The sequence below is a fragment of the Lipotes vexillifer genome, unplaced genomic scaffold (genome assembly GCF_000442215.2).
Source record: "Lipotes vexillifer unplaced genomic scaffold, Lipotes_vexillifer_v1.1 scaffold253, whole genome shotgun sequence".
Classification (NCBI taxonomy): domain Eukaryota; kingdom Metazoa; phylum Chordata; class Mammalia; order Artiodactyla; family Lipotidae; genus Lipotes; species Lipotes vexillifer.
In genome coordinates this window covers 3,652,401-3,660,392 of record NW_006780322.1, presented here as the reverse complement: position 1 = coordinate 3,660,392, position 7,992 = coordinate 3,652,401, and positions in this window count along the sequence as shown.

The following is a 7,992-nucleotide window of genomic DNA, read 5'->3' as shown; positions in this document are numbered from 1 at the left end:
CCCTACACGTTTTCTTTTTTCATACATAGATTTAGATATCATGATTCTTTATAGTTAAAAAATTAGAAGAATGAAAGAGTATAACTGGATTTTTGTATCTTCTGTGTTTTTTGCCCCCCAAATACCACTTTTTCCCCAATAGAAAAGCAATACATGCTTATTATTTAAAAAATTTAAAAAAAAAAAAACTTGGGAGAAATCAGAAAGTAGGGGAAAAAACCCAAAAATCAGCCAATAATCTACCACCAGAATATTAATATTTTGGTATATGTGTTTCCAGGCTCCTATGGGTATGTATTTCTTGCCCCTACCCAAAGAGATCAGAATGTTTATGCTGCTCTCTTTTACTAATCCTTATACTCCCATGTACTGTGAACTTTTTTTTTTTTTTGGCTGCATTGGGTTTTTGTTGCTGCACTTGGGCTATCTCCAGTTGCGGCGAGCTGGGGCTACTCTCTGTTGCAGTGCGCGGGCTTCTTATTGCGGTGGCTTCTCTTGTTGCAGAGCATGGGTTCTAGGTGCGCAGGCTTCAGTAGTCGTGGCTTGCGGGCTCTACAGCGCAGGCTCAGTAGTTGTGGTGCATGGGTTTAGCTGCTCCGCGGCATGTGGGATCTTCCCAGACCAGGGCTCAAACCCGTGTCCCCTGCATTGGCAGGCGGGTTCTTAACCACTGCGCCACCAGGGAAGCCCATACTGTGAACGTTTTTTTAAATGCTCTTATAAATTCTTTGAAAACTTACCTTTTAATAGCTAGTTGGTTATATTGATACCATAATTTATTAATTAATCCTTTATTGGTGAACATTGCCTTCCCTCCCATGATTTGCTGTTACAATTAAAGCTGTGAGTAGATTATTTAGGGGTTAAAAAAAAACCAAAATACAACACCAGGACATCCCCAGCAGTCCAGTGGTTAAGACCCTGCCTTCCAATGCAGGAGGCGCAGGTTGCATCCCTAGTCGGGGAACTACGATCCCACATGCCCATGCCATGCAGTGTGGCCAAAAAAAAACCAAAACAGAACAAAACACAACACCTGTGAGTAGTGTCCCTGTTACACGTATCTTTTTGTACTTGTTGCCTTATTTCCTCATGTTTCATTCTTGGAGGTGGCATTGCTGGGTGAGATAAAGGGTGCATGTTTTACCCTTTGTGTGCATGTTTTAAGGCTTTTTTTTTTTAATATTTTTATTTTTTGGCTGCATCTGGTCTTAGTTGTGGCACGCAGCATCTTTCGTTGCAGTGCACAAGCTGGTCTCTAGTTGTGGTGCGTGGGCTTCTCTCTAGTTGTGGCACATGGGCTTCTCTCTAGTTGTGGCTCACCGGCTCCAGAGCATGTGGGCTCTGTAGTTGTGGCACGCAGGCTTAGTTGCCCCGCGGCCCTCACCAGTGAAGTATGAGCATTTCCATTTCATATACATGTACCAGTACTGAGTGTAGTTTTTTCTTAAGTTTCCACTCTGAAGGTTAAAATAATGGCATTTGGTTTTGTTTAATTTCTAAGGAAGGTGAACATTTTAAGAATGTGTTAGCCATGTATATTTCTTTTGTTTAATACTAATTCTAGACCTTGGCTCCATTTGTCTTTTGACAAGCTTTTCTTTTTCTTATTTGAAGGAAGCTCTTTTTATATTGAAAATAATGACTATTACCTATTCTGTTTCTATCTCAGTGGTATTTGAGGCTTTGTGGCTAGGTTTTAAATTTTGTGTTGTATTTTTTTTGAGTAAGTAATATAAACACATGGAACACAGTTTAGACAGCACAAAGGGTATATAGTGATGAGGTAATTGTGTATCCTTTCAGAGATATTCCATGTATACACAAGCATATAATATATATGTATATGTATCTTATTACTCAAATTTGAGCAAACCCTACACACTATTTTGCACCTGTTGTTTTTTCATTTACTACTACATCTTAAGATTGTTTCTTATATTGCCCCTTATTTTTTAAGGGCAGCAATTATAGTTCGTTGTAGGATGGACTATAATTGGACATTCAAGTTGTTTCTTATCTTTTGGTATTAAAAAAAAAATAATGTGGGGACTTCCCTGGTGGCACAGTGGTTAAGAATCTGCCTGCCAGTGCAGGGGACACGGGTTCGAGCCCTGGTCCTGGAGGATCCCACATGCCGCAGAGCAACTAAGCCTGTGCACCACAACTACTGTGCCTGCGCTCTAGAGCCCATGAGCCACAACTACTGAGCTCACATGCCACAACTACTGAAACCCGTGTGCCTAGAGCCTGTGCTCCACGCCAAGAGAAGCCACCGCAACGAGAAGCCCGCGCACCGCAACAAATACCCAATGCAGACAAAAATAAACGAATAAATAAATTTATTTTTTTTTAACGATGTAATTACTATTCTTATATGTCCATGATTTTACAAGTGTCTAGCTGGATTTTAAATCCATACTGCATCTGAAATTTGACCACCTATTGTAGGTCTCTAAAAGCTTTCCTGGCAAATTAGTTCCCTGTAAAGACTTGAGGATATGGGGAGGGGGAAGGGTGAGGTGTGTTAGGGCGAGAGAGAGACATGGACATATATATACTAACAAACGTAAGGTAGATAGCCAGTGGGAAGCAGCCGCATGGCACAGGGAAACCGGCTCGGTTCTTTGTGGCTGTCTGGAGGGGTGGGATAGGGAGGGTGGGAGGGAGGGAGACAAAGAGGGAAGAGATATGGGAACATATATATATGTATAACTGACTCACTCTGTTATAAAGCAGAAACTAACACACCATTGTAAAGCAATTATACCCCAATAAAGATGTTAAAAAAAATAAAAATAAAAATAAAAAAAAAAAAAGAAAATAATAGTAGTATGACTGCATTGCGTAATACAGTGTACAGAGCACCTTGGTTCACTTAATCCTTATCAGATAGAGCAGGTACTATTATCTCCATTCCCAGATGAGAAACCTGAGGCTATTCAGACCTAGAGGCAGAAATGATTAATGTTTATACTACCTACTGGCTTCAGTACTTAAATATTTAAATGTGCTGCATGAGCTGCACAACTTGTAGTACCCATTGCACAAGTGTCACTACCCCAAGCAGGTGGATTATTCTGCTTAGACTTTTTGCCAGGTAAGCTAAATAGAATCCCATACCCCCACCCTCCAAAATACTGTCTATCTGTAAATTATCTATGACAAGGACTTTCTGACCACATTTTTGCACATCTAAAGAAATGAGACCCAATTGTCTTATTGGGAAGCTAAAACTTCTGGGATGAAATAATATGTCCAAAATCAGATGATAGGTTTTTGGATTGTGATGTTAGTGTGGTTTTAGTAGAGATTTGACTTGAGATCCTCAAGGCAGCATACTTTGTAAAGAAATAATCTGAGAATACCCGGTAGGTCAATAGGTTCACTCTCCGTAAGCTAACACCAAAGAAATGGAACAGGAGGAAATCTTTAAAGATCCAGAGATAAGACACCTCTGATCTTAATAGAAGTCTTAGTTTGAAGGAACTTTTATCCATCAGATCATCTGATTCTGTAAGAATAAGAAAAATGGAGCATCCTTGTCTTCCTCTAACAGGCTACTGCCTCTCAGAAGACATAAGTTTTGCCAAATTTTCTAAGTATCTAAATGCTAAGAGTGTTCCAGGGGCCCAATCCATGGACTCTCCAGTCTCCCTCTGGTGAGTCATCCATCCGAATAGCTTCAAACGTCTTCTGCCGTGGCTCTCAAATTTATATTTCTAGCCTGACCATTTTACTGAATTCCAGGCTTATATATGCACTTGGATTATTAGGCAGCTCAAATTTAAGATGAATTGAATTCTCATTTCCCTGCCCAGTCTTCTTCTCTGAGGCTTCCCCATCTCAGCAAGTGGCCTCTCCATTTACACCTTTGCTCAGAGCAAAATCCTTAGGGGGTCATCCTTGACTCCGCTTTCTCCTGTGCCCCACATTTGATTCATTAGAAATCCTTTTGGCTCTAACATCAGAGTGTATTTTGGATCCAACCACTATTTTCCCCAGATTTACTGTGATGTAATTGACACACAATTTTAAGATATTGAAAGTGTATGTTGTGATTTGTTGTACATTGAATCTGACTACTATTCACCATCTGTACTAACAGAAGCCATCTCTCTTGCCTGGACTACTACAGTAACCCCCCAATAGGTTTCCTTCCTTCCCTTCTGCCTCAGTTTATTCTCCACCTAGCAGCAGAGTGAACCTTTTAAAATGTACATCTGGTCACATTGCTTCTGGCTCTGGTGGTTTTCTATCATTTAGAGTGAAGACCAATCCTTACTGTGCTCTGCACGTCTGTATGGTTTGGAACCTGGCTTCCTGTAGCCTCACCCTTGCTATTGCACTCAGCCACGCTGCTAGCCTCCTTGCTGTTCCTTGAGAACAGGTATGCATCTACCTGAAGAGTCTTCCAACTTGCTTTTCTTCCTGGAATGTTCCTCCTCCCCCTCCCCCTACCTCTCAGATTTACATGGTTAGATTTACGTGGTTATGTTGTTCAGGTCACTGCTCAAAATAAGTTCATTCCTAACCACCTTGTCCAAAATAGTAGCTTCCCCTTCCCTCTCTATCCCTTTACCCTGTTTTACTCTTTATTTAGCATTTTAAAAATTGAGATAAAATTCACCCTTTAAAAGTATATCATTTCAGGGAATTCCCTGGCGGTCCAGTGATTAGGACTCCGTGCGTCCACTGCAGGGGGCATGGGTTCAATCCCTGGTCAAGGAACTAAGATCCTGCAAGCGGCGTGTGGCACAGCCAAAAATAAATAAATAAAGTATACCATTTCAGTGGTTTTAGTATATTTACAGAGTTAAGTATTTATTACCACTATCTAATTCTAAAATATTTTTATCATTCTAAAAAGAAACCCCATACTCATTAAAGTCACTCCTCATCCCTCCCTATCCACCTCTACCCTCCTCCCCAGAAACCACTAAATGTACTTTCTGTCTCTAAAGGTGTGCCTATTCTGGACGTTTTCATTTAAATGGATATTTCAAATGGATGGAATCACAAAATACGTGACCTTTTGTGTCTAGCACCTATTGTGCTGCTTTTACATAGCATAATGTTTTCAAGGTTCATTTATGTTGTAGCATATATCAGTACTTCATCCCTTTTTATGGCTTATAATATTCTATTCTGGGGATATACCATATTTTTAAAAAAATTATTTATTTTGGCTGCGTTGTGTCTTCATTGCTGCGTGCGGGCTTTCTCTAGTTGTGGAGAGCGGGGGCTACTCTTTGTTGTGGTACACCGGCTTATCATTGCGGTGGCTTCTCTTGTTGCAGAGCACGGCTCTAGGTGCGCGGCTCCGTAGTTGTGGCACACGTGCTCTAGAGTGCAGGCTCAGTAGTTGTGGCGCATGGGCTTAGTTGCTCTGTGGCATATGGGATCTTCCCGGACCAGGGCTCGAACCCGTGACCCCTACATTGGCAGGTGGATTCTTAACCACTGCGCCACAGGGAAGTCCCCACATTTTTATTTATAAGTCATCAGTTGATGGGCATTTGGGTTGTTCCACTTCTTGGCTATTACGAATAGTGCCACTATGAACATTCATATACAAGTTTTTGTATGAACATATGTTTTCAACTCTCTTGGGTATATAACTAGGAGAGGTACTACTGGGTCATACAGTAACCCTGTGTTTAACTTTTTGAGGCACTGTCAAAACTGTTTTCCAAAGCAACGGCATTATTTTACATTCCTACCAGCAATGTATGAGGGTTCCAGTTTCTCCACATGCTCTGCAAAGTTTCCTTTTCCTTATAGCTTATCGTGGCCTGACACACTCTATATTCACCTATTACTGTCTGGTTCTTCCACTAGACTTTGAACTTTCAGGAGTAGGGCTTCTGTCTTGTTTGCTGCTGTAGCCCCGGCACCACACAGTGCCTGGCACACAGTAAAGCACTCAATAAGTATCTGTTGAATTCATGAATATAGTTCAGTAAACTTTTTTCATTTAACCACTTCCCTTGGTGTTTTTTTTAAATTAACTTTTATTGGAGTATAGTTGATTTACAATGTTGTGTTAGTTTCTGCTGTACTGATACAGCAAAGTGAATCAGTTATACATATACAAATATCCACTCTTTTTTAGATTCTGTTCCCATATAGGTCATTACAGAGTACTCAGTAGAGTTCCCTGGGCTATACAGTAGGTTCTTATTAGTTATCTGTTTTATATATAGTAGTATGTATATGTCCATCCCAATCTCCCAGTTTATCTCTCCCCCCTTTCCCCCTTGGTAACCGTAAGTTTGTTTTCTATATCTGTGACTCTATTTCTGTTTTATAAATAGGTTCATTTGATTCCACATATAAGCGATACCATATGATATTTGTCTTTCTCTGCCTGACTTACTGCACTCCACTTCCCTTGGTTTCTAAGTTAACCTTTAGTTGCCCAACTCATAAATGAACACATTTTTCCTATAAAAATTTTAAAACATTATGACAGCTAAATCTGTTTTGCACAGCCCTGGTTCACTGTGAATCCTTTGTGGTGTTTACTTCCAGATCTTATGCATGTATGTATGTAACAGAGTTAGTGTTGGAAATGAGGAAAATACACAGTTTGGCCTTTTTTTTTTTTTTTGACACAAATAATATGCTCTAGGGATCATTTTACAACTTATTTACTCAGCACTGCCTTGGGGATGTTTCCATGCCAACGTATGTACCTCTACCTTTTTTTTTAACTGCTATGTAGTGTTCAGTGTAATGTATGTACCCCTGTCTAGCCATTGCTCTATTTTTAAAGTAGCAAATATTTGTGGAATAACTAACTTTTGCAAAGCAGTGTTTTTAAAGGTTTTTAAATTTTAATTTTCTGATATTGGGTATCATGATATTTGAGTGTCCAAAGTAGCCACAAAGAAAGGGACTTATATTAAAGCAGAAAATTACAGTTCTGATTTTTACACTTAGAAGAATAAAATCAATTCCTCAAACACTTATAAAACAGAATTCATTTTAATGTCATAGTGGTTAACTATGTCAAACTCAGTTATAAATAGTGTTTTTTAATTCAGCAGTTTTGGAACTTTTTAGACAGTTATATAATATCAACAGTTGTCTTCCCTGCCACTCTGAGGTACTCACTGAAAGGCACCTCTCTGGCAGAGCTCCCGTTGCATTTAATAAACCTTCCCCTCAGCACCGGCATTTATATACTGTCCTATGACCACCTCAGAGGAAGGAAACTGGGGCTTTCTAAAATATGTAGTGAAGATTATCTGACAAGTATAATCTTTTGTGGTTCCCATTTTCAATATTTTCTTTTACTCCCCAGTTCTATTAGTTTAGCTTGATGCCTGATCAAAGACATAAACCATGGTCAGCCTATGTTTATCTTATTACAGATAGCTTTTTATTTAAAAATCTGGTCATAAAATTCAGGTTCAAACATTCTGGAATTTCGAATTCTTATTTTGGGGGTTGTGCCTATCTGTCAGTGCTTATGTAATGCCTTTGAAGTGCTAGATGCTGGGAGTCACCACTTCTACTTTGTTTTAGGATTTCATTTCTTTTTTCAAAATCTGTACTTTCAGATTATCTTATTTAACTGTCATTGTAATGTATTTGTGTAAAATAGTTTCCAGAAAAACAAGAAAAAATCCTTTGTTTTATACTTACTGCTTGATGTCCAGTAGATGGCACCAAATGCCCTTTGGAGTTTTTCATTATACTAATTCCTCGTTGGTATTGCTGGCTTACTGATCACGTCTTCCACCACTGCCAAGGAACAGAAAGGGGTCCATTCTTTAGTCTAATTCTCTGATTGTTATATAACTTAGTATTTTTGTTTGGAGTTTAAGATAGACCTGTTGGTGTTTAAATGGTTCCTTGCTATATCTCAGATTTCAAACTTTTTTCCTTTTTTAATTTTGTATAAGTGTGATTTTCAGTCAGGGCAATTCTAGGGGAAGGATCATGACTTTGAAATAAGACTGGGTTTAAAAAAAAGAGTTGAGG